The 15,023-nt window shown below is 49.8% G+C and overlaps 1 pseudogene; it reads right to left on the bottom strand.

The window, feature by feature from the left end:
* Positions 1–14,662, bottom strand: part of LOC119204395 (neuropilin-1a-like) — a 39,809-nt pseudogene extending 25,147 nt beyond the window's left edge.
* Positions 14,663–15,023: the final 361 nt, after the last annotated feature.

Below are 15,023 nucleotides of genomic sequence, written 5' to 3' on the forward strand. Positions count from 1 at the left end.
TGACGTATGGCTGTAAGTTCTGAGAGGAACTGAGAGAACCGACTCTTTGAATTCTACTTTCATCCCCAAAATGATGGTTCATCCCTTTTCGAGTAGACTCTTAAAACTTTCACCACGATAGCTTCATATTTCATATGAAATTGGATTTCTTTCTTTGGATTTTACTTTCTTCTCAGAAAGTAAATGTCACAGTGACCCAGACTGCTGTACGACCCCCGATCTGATGATTACATCAGCCACCGGAGCTCAAATATAAATCACCACACGTCTGTGAGCTACGCTGAACGGAAAAAAAAAGAACGAAAGAAGAAAGAAAAATTCCACCAGCAAAATGTTCAGGACCAGCGATCCTTCGAAGCCGCTGACCTACTTTCAAAGATTTATTACACTGACTCCCTAATAACATCCTGTCATTCGACTCCACTTTGCACCCTGAAATTACAGCCGATACTAGCGTTTTTAAAAAGGTAAAACAGAAGTGGGGCTTTGTAGTGAAGAGGGAACAGACGTTAGAGCAGAACCTGGAGGATTCTCAGGTTACTGCCTCCTCTCCATTTATACTTTAAACACAAGCCCTCCTGGGAGAAGTTATTCCTGGATCCTGTGATTCTGTGAATGGTTATTGCCCTCAGGTCTGCAAACAACAACAGAAAAAAAGAAGAAGAGCGATCTCACGTAATCGCATGCCCCCCCCCCTTCTGCTTCTATTCGTTTTTAAAATATGATTTATCTGCCGCCGTCATTGGTGGAAGCTGAAGTGGTCACAGGAGACCCTTGAGTAGACCCAGGAGAGAAGACCAGATACAAATGTAGGACACGGGAGAAGTTCTCCTTCCCCGACAGGCCGGTGGTTACGTAGAAGACTACTTAGTCAGACAAGACATCTTGGGTAGGTTTAGACCAGAGGACTTCTTGGGTAGGTTTAGACCAGAGGACTTCTTGGGTAGGTTTAGACCAGAGGACTACTTTACGACTATAATCAAGGGTCCACCACTCGATCCAAACGGCTTCAGAACAAACCTGTAAAAACCTGTAAACCTAAATAGATTTTAAACGGGCTGCTCTCCACGAGGCGATTCATCTCGTCCACAGACCTGTCTTGAAGACTTCGTAGCGAACGGAGAACCCGGCGCCGTGCGTCTCGTAGTCGGAGACGAACTTGATGAGCAGCTCGCTGCCGCTGGAGATGATCGGCGACGGAGCGATCTTCCCGCAGAACTTCCCCAACATGGTCGAGAGCTCGTCCCCGCCGTTGTACACCTCCACGTAGTCGTACCTGGAGGAGAGAGGAGACACGGGTTTAGAATACAGATGAGCCGATCAATACGAGTTCATTAGTTAAAATAATGATGTGCGAAAACCATCCAGCAAACATGACGATGATGATACATGGTGAGGTGCCAAAAAGCACGATCTAAGGACATAAGAACGTCTTTCCTGCTCTTTGCAGCTTTGACCACAGAACTCGAGTCACATGACTGTAAAACCTCACATTCACACAGTCTGAATGTCTGGGCTTTGAAGACCTTCTTATCTCCTGAGCCGTCTGTTTTCCCCTCGCGCTGCAGGACACACATATCCGACGTGTTAGGACGCCTCCCCCCCCCCCCCCCCCCGCCCCCCTCGAATGAAGTTCATGACGCCTGGAAACATCTCAGGTCGAGAAGAAGTCTTCAGATTGCTGTTTTAAAAGGTTTCGAGGGCTTCTTTTGCACAACGTTTCTCACGTCTGACCTTCTCTTTGTTTGGACAGTTTCTTTGAGCCACATTGTGAAAGAACTTTGTGACTTTTATCAGCACTACGCAAATAAATCAATTTCCAAAGAACTTGTGACATGACAACGTTCCTCCTCTTTCAGCCAGCTGTGGAAACAACTCGGCCCGGCGAGCGGCTAAAGAGGGTAAAGTACGACAGGAAAATCCATGGCGGCTTTGGGGTCAACGTGTCGAAGCTGACCCCTGACCTCTGCTAACAGGAGGACAGGGAGGCATATTCCAACGTGAGCCGGGTAGAGTGTCGCACTCTCACGTCAGCAGCGGGCGGCGTGCTGATCAGCAGTAAAAGCTCTCAGGTAGGAATGTGTGGAATGTTTGTCCAATGAGACGGAAACACACACCCCTAAAAAAAAACAACACAACGGGGCACAACAGCAGAGCTCAGACGGCTCCGTCTCCGCCGGACATTTGGCAAAGAAACAGAACCGTAAGCTGGACACTGAGAGGAAAATAGAGAGAGAGGCGCTGGGGTTTTACCACAGAAAAGACCCCCGGAGGACCACCGAGGGGACCTTTAAGCAGCGTCCCCCCCAGGAGGGTTGCTGCTGAGGGCGGCTAATCGCTATTCTGGGGGCGAGTCTATTTCCACCCGCAACGACACCACCGCGTGTTTGATGTTCAAAGGGAGGTCTTCTTTGAGCAGGAGGTGTAAATAATCTGCTCCCGTTTTCATCTGCCCCGCTCGGCCTTCTCCTCCTTCTCCTTCTCCTTCTCCTTCTCCACGGCGACGTCTGATGTTTAGGTGATGGCATTTTTATTCGTAGCATGAACCCCCCCCCCCAGCCCCATGTCTCATATCCAGAGCCACAGGAGAGAGAGCGATGGAGTGTGAGTGTGTGTCTAAATGAAGAGAGGCCCCTGAATGCCTTGCTCCAGGGCGCAACGACCCCCCCCTCCCCCTCCTCCCCCCCCCCGTCCACCAACTGCAGATGTTTTAATGAACACTCTGCGCCGTTAACTGGCACCCAGCGTCAACCCGAGCAGTGAGTGCAGGGGGGGGGCTGAATGTCAAACCCAATAAGCAACCAGTAGCAGGAGGAGCCAGGAAAGGTCGGAGCGAGTCACAGCTGCTTTCTGGAGGATCGTTGGTTCCGCTGAGAAACCACGAGCCGAACAGACTAATCTCCTGGAAACGACTCGCTCAAAGGTAACGCCACAACACCTGGCTCTCGCGGGGTCGGCCACTTCCAGGGAGAAATTGATGATTCCAAATGCATCGGAGTGGAGCCGCTTGGACCAAAGGGCCGAAGATCGTCTCCTGGAACAAAATGCGATCCAGACGGAGGAGGGGGGTTTTCCCACAGCTCGGCATTCCTTCCTGGCTGCGCTGAGCGGGAGACGCCCTCGGCCCCGGCGGCCCGGCGGCTTGTTTACGCGCTCGCGGTGCTCGATGTGATGCGTTCAGGGGGAAGGTGCAGAAGTGTCAACCCGGAAACTATGGCAACAGCAGTTTAAGGGGACCTTTGTGACCTGTTGCTCCACAGATTCCTGTCATATTAACGAGAACCTTGTTGACTCCTCAGCGCACGCGTTAAAGCCCACTACAACCATACAAGCTCCTGAACAGGAAGGGGTCAGAAGACCATTTTGACATCCTCAGGTCCTCCATTGATCCTTATTGGCGAGCTGATCAGCTGTTGAAGAGCTTTGCTGCAGTGTTGAGGGCAACAGTCCATAATCCTCCCGGACCCGTCGTTCTGAGCTCTGCTGCAAGGATGCAGATGGCACATCTGAAATATGACTGCACAATGTGTGTGTGTGTGTGTGTGTGTGTGTGTGTGTGTGTGTGTGTGTGTGTGTGTGTGTGTGTGTGCAGAAAACGCACTACGACGCCACCTGTCATCACACACACCAGTCCATCACCCTCCTGTTTGTCACCTCCCCCGTACTAACCAAATCATCTTCATCTTCTCCCTCTGGCTGTGTTACTCACACACACACACACACACACACACACACACACACTTGAATTCCTCTCACAAAAAAAATACCGCTCTGTCGATTTCCCGTTTTCACAAATAGTTGCGTATCCACTCACATGATTCATAAAATTCAGCTTCCTGTAAGTGCTGGGTGTGACTCGGACTCAACAAAAGAGAGTTGTGTACACGTCAAAAGGTTTTTCCCCTTTGTGTAACGTTTGCCTTCATACTAACCAACAAATGAGCTTAATTCTTGTCTCCTGAAAACTGTGTTTATCAAATGCTAATCTGCGACCCAGGGCCTGGGTTCTATTGGGTGGTTGGGTTCAAAGGGACTTAAGACTGTTGCTTTGAATAAATGTGGAGAAAATAAACACAAAGTCACTGCTGCAGTATGAAAAGCGGGATGTTATATGTGGAAGTGGCTTTGAGAGCTTTAGCATCGCAACAGGAAACGTTGACGGGGTAAAAATAAATGTGCTGTCAGCGAACAGATCCACAAAGCACTTACGAGCTTAACAGTTTTCACATTGTATTATTTTTATGTTTCTTTGGTAACTTAGTGAGATACAAGTGTAATTTCAACAAGACAGGATCCTCTTTTGTGAATCCCAATGAAGCCTGAAGGAGGCATCGCTGGTCTCCTCAAACTAATCCTGAAAGCAATTCTGAACCCTTTGTGAAAAATAGTCCTCACTCTCAAAACACACACACACACACACACACACACACAGACTCATTTATGGCTGCAGAGCTACTCAGTGTTCGCTCGTACTCACAAAGTACACATTTTCTCTTAATTGATGTTTATCAGGGAGAAAAACAACAAACAAGAAGGTCCAAACCTTCATTAAGTGATGCATTATTTGATAAACTCCAAACACTCGCACAAATTAAAATGTTTCCAAGCAAATCCGATTAAAACGACACAAATTGGTGGAAGCCAGCATCCTCATGAACATCCTCATCCTTCACCGAGCCACGGACGCACAACCCTGCTGGGAAATTAAAACAGGGACGAGGAGGAGGAATCTGTCCTCATTTAGGAGACAAGAAGGTTCCCCCCCCCATCCCACCCCCCCCGCTGCCCCTCCTTCTGACTGTTTAGGAAGGATGAGGTGGGAAACGTTTGGTGGAAAGTGGAGGAGAAAGAAGGTCAAAGTCTCTGCGAGGCTCCACGTGTGTGAGACGAGGAGGACACACGTCAGAGGACCGTTTGACACGCGACACGCCGTTGCTTCCCCCTCACTCAGACACACGAGTCCCCCCCCCCCCCAAAAAGAAGAAGAACATGGGACATGAATTAGCCAGCTGTGTACAAGTGAAAAAAGGCCTGCAGGGATGGCTCGGCTCTCGGACAGGACGAAGGAAGCATGAAGCGTCCCGAGAAAAAAAGCCTCCATTTAAGAGAAAGTGCTGCTTTTTGAGGAAATAAAGCCGTTAAAAGAGGATGAGAGCGTTTGAGCTTCAGTTGTGCTAAGGGTTAGCATCACGGAGGAAGCACTAAGCACTGCTCATTGCCGCAGACATATTGAAGTATAATGTGGAAATTAAATGATTGCGTTGAATCCTCTGCTACATAAAGACGGGTTTGTGTTGTGCTTCGTTATATTTGTGTTGCACGTTAATATAAATCAGTCTTCACTTCCAACACTTCTCATGCAGCGAAGGATCTCAAGTCCACTCGGTGCCTGGAGTGTTGGCCTGGAACACCAGAGCAGATGATGTTCCACTGACACGTGGACGGCTCGGCTCTCAGCGCCTGACTACTAACACGCACATTTCCCTCAGTCAGCACCCTGAGCGCCGTTTGGGTCATCGGGCCGAAACCCGTCCACGTACGAGCGTTTGTGTGCTCGCCTCCCACGCGGTTCATCATCTGCCCACAAGATGTGTGTGTGTGTGTGTGTGTGTCTGCATACACGTCTCAATGGGAGGTCACCCCGGGGCGTTTTTTTTTTTAGCCAGACAGACACAACGCATTCCTCAACAAGCCGTGAAAGAAGAAGAAGAAGAAGACTTTATTGTCCACGCTGCTAATGAACAGCCAGTCCTGCTCCAATTGTCCGTCGCGCTTATTAAAAAAAAGAAGAAAAAAAAGGACAAAGCCTCCCGGGCCGACTCACCCCCCCCCCCCACCCCCTCCCCCCCGGGGAAAGTCCAGAACTCTGTTTGGCCTCCCGACCGACCTCTGACCCCCTGTATCCTGAACCGTCCAAAGCGTGACATTGACTTTTTACAGGCTTTTTTTTCCACATTCATTTAATATTTAGTGGATTCCTCGGGTACCGACAACCCCCGCCTGCATCTGCATGAGGCACATCTGCATGAGGCACATCTGCATGAGGCACATCTGCATAAGGCACATCTCAGTCACGTCAGTATGAGGAAGAGGAAGGAAACAGAGAAAGGAAGTCGGAGCTCGTCAGTAAACCCATCATTCTGTGTTTGCTCCTCAATGGAAACTGGAGGCAAATTAAGAGCAGAGTTGTGTGGAATTCCTGTAATGGAATAAATTCAGAGGCATCTTAAATCTTAAAAGTTCATCCCAAACCATGTTCACACTTGGACGGGTTTTTATGTGGACTGCAGGCTGCTTTACTGAAAGTGTGAAAGATGCTGCGGATCCAAAAGAGAGGATAAATAGGTCCAGATTCCCGTAGAGTCCAAAGAAATGTGTGAAAAGTACCTTGTTGAGTGGCGTTGGGTACAAACAGTTCACAAAGTCTAAAAAACCATAATCCTAAGAACACACCAAGTGCACATCTGGCTGACATCTGCGTAGTTGGTTTCCACTTTGAAGACGCATTAGGACCCACATCACGTGTCACGGAGGCTTTAGTGATTCCTGTCATGCGGGATCAGGGTCATGCACCGAAAAAACAACAACACGTACGGACGAAGCCTGAAAACACCGAAAAGAACGCGACCATTGAAAACGAGCCGCGTCCAACCTGCGGCGCCTTAAAACGAGAATCCGGGCGGGACGAAGCCTCCGAACGGACCAAAGTCCGGTCCCGTCTGCTGCGTGTTACTCCGTGGTCACTGGCCTCGTGCCCAAACAGTCCAAAACAAGCCTCATCGTCACTATTAAATCCAAATGTTTACTCTAGAACACCCCCCCCCCCCCCCCCCCCGGGTTGTGTGTGTGTTGCTTCTGGAACATATGGAGAGCATCAGTGGACGAGTCCTGTAAATCCTCAGATTGCAGCTGTGCATCTGAGGATGCCCCCCCCCCCCCCCCCCCCCGCGCCGCTAAACTCTCTCCTCGTTAATCTGCTCGTTAAGGATATAATCCGACATGTGTTTTCATTTGTGTGTCAACATTTGAAGTGTGTGTACAGTACATGTTTGATTACATTAAGAGCAATTTAAATGTTCCTATTGTCTGTTTGTATGCACTTTGTGGACCTTCTCCATATATATATATATATATATATATATATAATATATATATATATAATTGTTTGGAGGGGCCAGTCCAAACAATGTGGAGTTACATAAGAGAAACAATAGCAGGAGTCAAAGGTTCAGGCTTCCTTCCTTCAGACAAACATCTGCTGCAGAACGTCGGTGAACTCTTGACCGACTCGATTAACCGTTGGAGCTGAAAAGGTTTTCGTTGATCAATTCGTTCCGATCACAAAGCATTAAATGCAACATACAAACAGTTATTTGTTCTCCGTTTGGGTGCAAATGCAGGAGTATGTTTGCGTGGGGGGGGCGGGGGGGGGGGTTATTTAACACGAGGGAAGTTGAACGCACTCTGGTTCAACCTCACATTTTCACATCCAGGTTTCATTCATTCATTCACTCTCAGATGAAGCCCCCGAACCCACCGGTCCTGTTACTGTGAACAAAGTGCAGGGTTCAGACCCGCTTCCTCTTTCTCAGAAATATGATTTGACACCAGCGCTCGATCTCTTTCAGAAGTCTAAAAGCTACAAGTTCCTTTTTAGTTTTTCAGTCACGACTGGATCTTCAGTGCATTCTTTCACCAGAACAAACTGCTTCAGACGAGTCACCAGCATTCACCTCAAAGAAAAGGGAATGAATGAATGAAACCATGACGAGTGCACGTGGAGTTCAGGGGGGGGGGGGGAGAGGGGGGGGGTCAGGGAGAAGGAAAGAGAGAGAGAGAGAAAGCGCTGGTGCAGGAGGTGACCCTCTGAAACCCGACGAAACCGCCCGAGGCTGAAGGAGGAAGCGCGAGACAGCGAAGGGCCTGTCAGCGAAGGTCAGGATGGGATCGTCAGGGGCAACCAGCCGCTAACCCCCCCCCCCCCCCCCCCCCCCCGCCGCCCCTTTGATGAGCCGCGTGGATCACACCCAGTGACCAGATTGAGATGAAACTTCTTCTGTTTGAGTGGTTCCAGCTCAGAGGCCCTCATGTGTCCATCTGTGGATCCTTCTATGAGAGCAAAACGTCATGTTACAAATGTTTACACATGACACATGAGACGGGAGAATGGACCTAATTCTCAAGGCTGTTTTGTACTTTTTTATATAGGAAACACTTGCAAAACACAGACCAAAATAGGGAATTATTTTTCATGGCTCACGCCTTCACTTTCCTTGGGCGAGCGCCACGGGCTAACCGATGATCGGTGACAGCTTCCTGTTTTGTGTGGCGGCTCTGGAGCTGAAAAATACCACCATCTGGAAGGGAGGGGGGGGGGGGAGGGGCGGGGAGGGGGGGGGAGTTATTTGTCTTTGAAACCGGCAAAGTCAGACTAGATGCCGAGCAAAGGGCCTCTGGTGAAAGAGAGCCTCGCTCCAAACGCCACATAAAGGGCCGCCATTCATCAGAATGATGACACAAGACTCAACAACTGAGGCAGAGTTACTTGTTCACAAGGAGGGGCCATCAGGAAGGAACTGGGGGCAGGAGTCGTTCCGATGTATATTCATCCATTCATCGGCCAAGACTCCCGTCCCACCACCCTGAAATCCTCCCCTTGAACGTTGCGTCCAATTCTTCAATCGATCTGTTGGAGTCCGCCTTCCACCTATCATCTACTAATTGATTTATTCATCCAATCATCCAGTCCTTAATCATCTAACAATGCATTCATCTTTCATCCAGCAATCCCCCCCCCCCCTGAGAAGATTCATCATCTACCTCATCGTAGCACCATCCATCAATCCTCCATTCACCCATCTTTGGGCTCACCCATCCTCATCCTCCATAACATTAAATCCTGCTCATTATATTGATTCACCCCCGAATTCTTGAATCCAGGATCCTCCTCCCCACAGCAGTGGATCCAATGGTCCATCCATCAATCCGTCATCAGTCGATCCCTGAGTCCATCCCGCCAGCTGTCGACCTCACATACACGGAGGAGTCTTTTGATTCATCCATCTGTTCATTCATTCATCTCTATGCAGATCCACACATGCACAGCAGTATATCAATATGATCCATATTCACCCATTCATTTAACCATACCGCAACAGACATGTTTATTTTAAACACTTGATAAGTTTTCCTGATAAGCTGAGTCTGATGAACTTGTGATTGAAAGGTCAAATCCACAACCCCCCCCCCCCCACACACACACACACACACACACACACACACGCAAATGCCTCCCGAATGTGTGTCTCCATTCATGTGACTCTCCAGGCTCAAGTCCTGTGACTGTCTCCGCTTGAGAAACTCTTCTTGTCCTTTTCTCCTTTTTTCCTTTTCCATTCACTGCTTTTCTCCTTTTTGAGTTCTGGATGAACTGCTGAGATCTTTTCTCCTGGTGGGACCTCCTTCCATCGCCTGTCCCTCCCGTGTCTCTCTGTGGCTCATAACCGCCCGACGGCGCACACATGAAGCATCCTCCGAGTGACAGAAAGTTATCTGCCTGTGTGTGTGTTGTGTGTGTGTGTTGTGTGTCTGTGTGTGTGTGTGTGTGTGTGTGTGTGTGTGTGTTGTGTGTGTGTGTGTGTGTGTGTGTGTGTTGTGTGTGTTGTGTGTGTGTGTGTGTGTGTGTGTGTGTGTGTGTGTGTGTGTGTGTGTGTGTGTGTGTGTGTGTGTGTGTGTGTTGTGTGTCTGTCGTGTGGGAGGAAACAGTTCAGCCACCAACCAACAAAAAGCTGTCCCAAATTATCCCGTCCACCGACGCGTGTTCCTCGCCGATGCCTCGGCTCCGCCCCCTCACCCCCTCCCCGCCCCCCCCACGCTCTCCGCGGGGATTCCAACTCGGCGGCCCAGCGCTATTTCAGACGTGGACGGGAGACAAGACGCGTTCTGGTGCCGCTCCAGATTGGCTCCGGAAGGCAGAGAGACGACGGATTACACACAAAAAAAGGTGTCGCCGCTTCTCGACAAAAAAAACTAAAAAGCCAACGTCTGTTCGCCGAGCGCAGATTGTGTCACTTTGGTGGAAGTGGAAGGTTGTGGTTTGGAATTGTGTTTTTGAGAAGCTCCTGGAATCCATTCAGCCTCAAGGTCCGTCTTGAAGGTCCTCGAGTCAATACCTCTGTGCTTTTTCCTCCTCATGTTGTTGTGGCTCTTGTCAAATTGTCCTTTGGTGGAAACGTCCCCCACGCTTCCCTCCTCCTTCGTGAATCCCACCGGCTGACGTATGCATTTTGAAAAGGTTGTAATTGGGGGGGTCATAATTACAAACCCCGTGTCATGGGGCAGGACATTTAGTCACAGACGCCGGATGTGGCTCCTTTGTTCACATGTTTCTCACCACTGGAGCGCGTTGGTTCCATTTTGGTCCAGTGGTTTAATTATGGCACTGGGAGAAATGGGAAAGCAGCGACAGGCCGGGGGGAGGGGCCTGGGGTGTCATCCCAACAATAAATCCAATCAGGGGGTATCGTTGACTGGAAACTGTGGGATGGTAGAGTGTTATTGGAACTGTCCTTTAACCCAAAGGCCATTGGCTTGATTTCCCTGCAGACACTGAAATCCAAAAGGCTCATAAGAGTCATCAGGTATTATTTTATCTACAAAAGAAACCACGAGGGGATTTCTTTACTGCTACAAAAATCCTACAAAGACTATTATCACTTGTGAGTGACAAAACAAAGGAAATACACAATATCACTGGTTTCAGGGTCCAAATGGGGGAAGGTTAATAGGTCAAATCACTCAATAATTGAGAAGAATTGCAGAAAGCCGTCCTGTTTCTGATGTTTGGAGATGTGGGCTTAATAAATACAGGAACCATGGAGTGGTGATGACCCGGCGACCTGTCCAGTCGTTCAGTCCGGATTCGATTCTCGAGGGATTCATTTCAAGTACAATGACTCAGAGGTCAAGGGTCGGATCGGAGGTCAAGGGTTCGGCTCTGCGACTGGGAGGTCTTGCTCGTGGGCACTTTGGCGGAGCAGATGTCGGTTGTCTGGTGTCTCTCCGGCCTGCCAGCGGAGGTTATGAACACTTTGAGGCTTCAGTGGTAGAACATGACATTCTGTGTCCAATCACAGGCTGGAACTGGTCTGTGACAGACTGAAGGGCCGCTTTCGGGAAGCCGACGTTGCGCCTTTTGGCATCAAAGAGTGAAACCAAACTCTTGAATATCATCTCAGGAAATTTTTAAGTGGGGCTGCGGTCTCGCCAAAGGCTCAAGTCCCTCCCCCCCCTCGCCCCCCCACCCCCCATCAGTGGGCATATTTCGAACATTTGACTCGCTCCCAAGAACAACACTACTGCTGCCAAGTCAGAGAGCTCCGAGCTGCACCCCGTCCTCATCCAACATAAACTCACACAACAAATAACGAATCCGACCGAGCAAAACCGAGGCCCCCCGAAGAAAACAGACAAATTACATGACAAGGGTCACGGGTTCGAATCCCGTAACCGTCAAACAGATTCCTCCCTTGATTTCAGACAAAGAGCCTCTTTAAACGCATAAAAAAAGATCCATTTGGACGTCTAATGACGTGAATTATCACTGAATTTATAACGGCTAAACTTTTACCACCGAGATCAAGTACATTTCTTTAAGCACTTTAACCGGCATCATGACAAACTTCTACTGCTTCGTCGCAGGAGGAGGGTTTTTCCCTGAAGGAAGCGGCTCCGTTATCCCCTGAAAGACACAATATGCACTATCTGCCCCGAGTGGCTCCAGCGTCCTGGAGCTTTATTGGTCCCCCCGGTGGTGCAACATGATCCGATAGTATTGGAGGAGCCCATCTGTGAGGCGGCGCTGGACAGCCGGCCCTGATTTACACAGGAGCCGTTTATGGAGCTTTTAAAAAAAAAAAAGAGAGACAGAGGAGCCGACATAAAAACAGGCTTATTTATGGACGGGAGCGACACATTGAGCTGTCGGGTGGTTGCACACAATCGAGTGTGCGTTTCTGGGTTGTTGTTTACAGGTCCAGTGGAGTAACGCGGAGGAAAACACCATCAGACGTGTGTGTGAACGTGTGAGGCAGGTTTCCGTGTCTTATAGGAACGTTTTTTAACTGCTTTGATTCATCAGATAATCGTTTTCTTCATTTATTAATCAGTGTTTGTCTGAAAGAAAACAGACCTAAACGTTCCTTACAAGCTTCCAGCTCTCATAGTGATGTCCTCCGATCACTTGTTCTGTTAAATAAAGATAACAGATAAGAACTTCACTACAATAAAAGAGAAAAAGAAAAGGTCTTCGTATTTGACAAGCAGGAAGAAATGAAGGTTTGGCCCTTCGAGCCCAAGATTGTGATTAATCGATTACCAAAATTGTTGCTCATCAACATCCTGGGAATCCATTAATCAGCTCATCAGCAACTGCAGAGGTGGATGGTAAATAGAGTGCAGATCGGATGTGTCTGCAACTACCGCTGCTCTAATGTCTGATTTAATTAGTTGGAGCCAAAATTGGAGAATGAGGCGTGTTCTCATTTTAATGTGTGAGGAGCAGTCGACCAGCAGCCGTATCCGACCAAAGGTGCTGTGAAGACGTGCGAATCACCGCGGAGACGAGATGTCGCCGAGCATTTAGCCAATGAACGACAACACAGCACACAAGCCATCGCATTGTCTCCTGGCAGAGACCAAACATTACTAACTAAACTAACATTACTAAACATTAATAGTCAAAGGTGGTGGGAGAAAAACCAAGCTGCTTCAGACAAAGTGAGGTTTGGGCCTCAGACCCTCGAGGCTCCTCAAACACAAACAGGTGACTTCTGCCGCCAAATGAAAAGCAAACACAGCTTTCTCTGCGAGCGTCTTGATCCGCGCCAACATGAAGAATGCAAACACCCGCCTCATCAAACTCACGTTCACATTCCATCAAGCCCGGTTCCCCCCTGAGGTCACTTCCAGGAGCCTCTGGAGCTACGAGGAGCACCGACAGGGGGCAGAGTTCCACGCTGTATCCGGGCAGGGTAGAGGAGCGGAGGAGCAGAAAGGGGGCGAGCGTGCGCGCGCGGGAGGGGAAACGGGGGGGGGGGTGTGGGGGGGGGGGGGTGAACTCTTACTTGCAGTCTCTGTCCTCCAGATCGAAATGCGGATTGAAGTTGATGAGGATCTTCTGACCCGGCTCCGGGGCTGTTATGACCCACGCGCACTGCTGGGAGGGCGGGTAGGCGCCCGGGTAGCCCGGGGAGGTCAGGTAGTCCGCGGCGTGTATCTCGATGTTCCCCCCGCATTTATCTGCGCCCCGACAGGAGAGGGAGAGGAAAGTTGAGTCGTTAGCGGAGAGAGACACGGACCATCGGGAGCGCGGAGTGATGGTGCTGAGACCTCCAGGCTGGGGGATCTCCACTCCAGAGCAGAGAGCTCTGGTTTAATGAACCCACTCCCGGTGGATTCCATCACCTTTAATGAGGTGATTGAACTCCCGGATCTTTGGAGAAGGGTGGGGTACAAAGTGAGGTGTGCGCCCGCCATAAGGTGCGATTACGCACAGAGAGGTGCAGCTGCCTGCTGCTCCTCCAGCAAACTGCCAGCGCGATTACATTTAATGTTCTCAATGAATGATTTATGAAATTGCTTGTGGCCCATATCAAGCTTCAGTGGCACGCGCACGAGTGCGTCAAAATGTGTGATAATGCCGTTTTAATGACTGATATACTGTGATAATACATAGTGCCAGTTTGTACGGTACTTAATCCCTATTTACATCTATTAGGGGGCAATTGTAGCGCAAACAGTGCTGAATCCCTGCAGGCGCGCTCTCGGAGGGGAAAGCCATGCATAACAGGTGAGAGGCAACAATGGTGCAAAAATGATGCAAAAACGGATCAATGTTCAGCCTGTTGTCAAGCCGCGACGCATCCACAGCAACCTACCGGTCTGAGCCAAGGAAGCAACCAGGGGGACTTGGGAGAAAAGGAACAATAGAAATCCACTCTGCATCCTCAGATTGTCCAACGGAGACATTGTGCACAAGAAGAGAGGAAGAGCAAAGACACACGCAAAAAACTCCTGTGGGTTTACGTCCAGAAAGAGAGAAGACAATTGTCTCAAAGTGAGAGATGTGCTTGTTGTAGGGTCCCCGGCATCCTGCGAGCTTCAGCACCAGATCCGCGGTGGTTCCGGGGGGGGGGGGGGGGGGACAACTCGCCCTCTCCCGGAATGAAGAAAAACACAATAATCCAAAACAGAAAACAAGATTCGCGATGTGGGCAAAAACAAAAATCCGTTCTCGAGAAGTAGCAGCTGCGCGGCTTCGATTCTCTGTCACAGACCGAAAGGAATCGATCCTCGTACTTCCGAGAGAAGAACGAAGCCCGCGAGACGACGGAAATCTGACCAAACGAACATCTGAGCGCTGCGCTTCAAGATCTGCGCTCCTTTATTTCAGCTCTCCCTCTCTCTCTCTCTCTCTCTCTCTCTCTCTCTCTCTCTCAGCGACTCTCGACCGACCGTCACAGCAGAAATGTCAGAAATACGAGTCGAGCCGAGAAAGTAACACTCCCCAAATTCCTGCTGCGAGACGCCGCTGCGCGCAACCAGGCGACCTCCGACCAACAGACGGAGCGGACTGACAACCCGGTGCGCGCTCTGTGCGCGCCCGACGCACGCGAGAGAGAGGGAGGGAGAGAGAGAGAGAGAGGGAGAGAGAGAAGGAGGGGGGTGGGGGGGCGGGCTGCGCACGCAGGCTCCCCGCTGGCGCGAGGGTCTGGCAGAAGGTGCGCGACTCCACATCCGAGCTGCGTCCAAACGAGGAGCAGAGGCCGCTGGAGAGACGGATTCCACATGTGACCGCGTGCGTGCGGTCGGGTTTACGTCAGTTTGCTTGTTTGAGGATTTAAATGCAGAATGTAGACAACAATAGACTACCGGATTCTTCTCATTTTTACAGCTACTTTTTTTGGCTTCGGTTTGATCAAATAATACCGAAATGAGTCTGCAAAAAGTAAAATGTAAAAGGT

This window comes from Pungitius pungitius, chromosome 15, assembly GCF_949316345.1.
Source record: "Pungitius pungitius chromosome 15, fPunPun2.1, whole genome shotgun sequence".
NCBI lineage: Eukaryota > Metazoa > Chordata > Actinopteri > Perciformes > Gasterosteidae > Pungitius > Pungitius pungitius.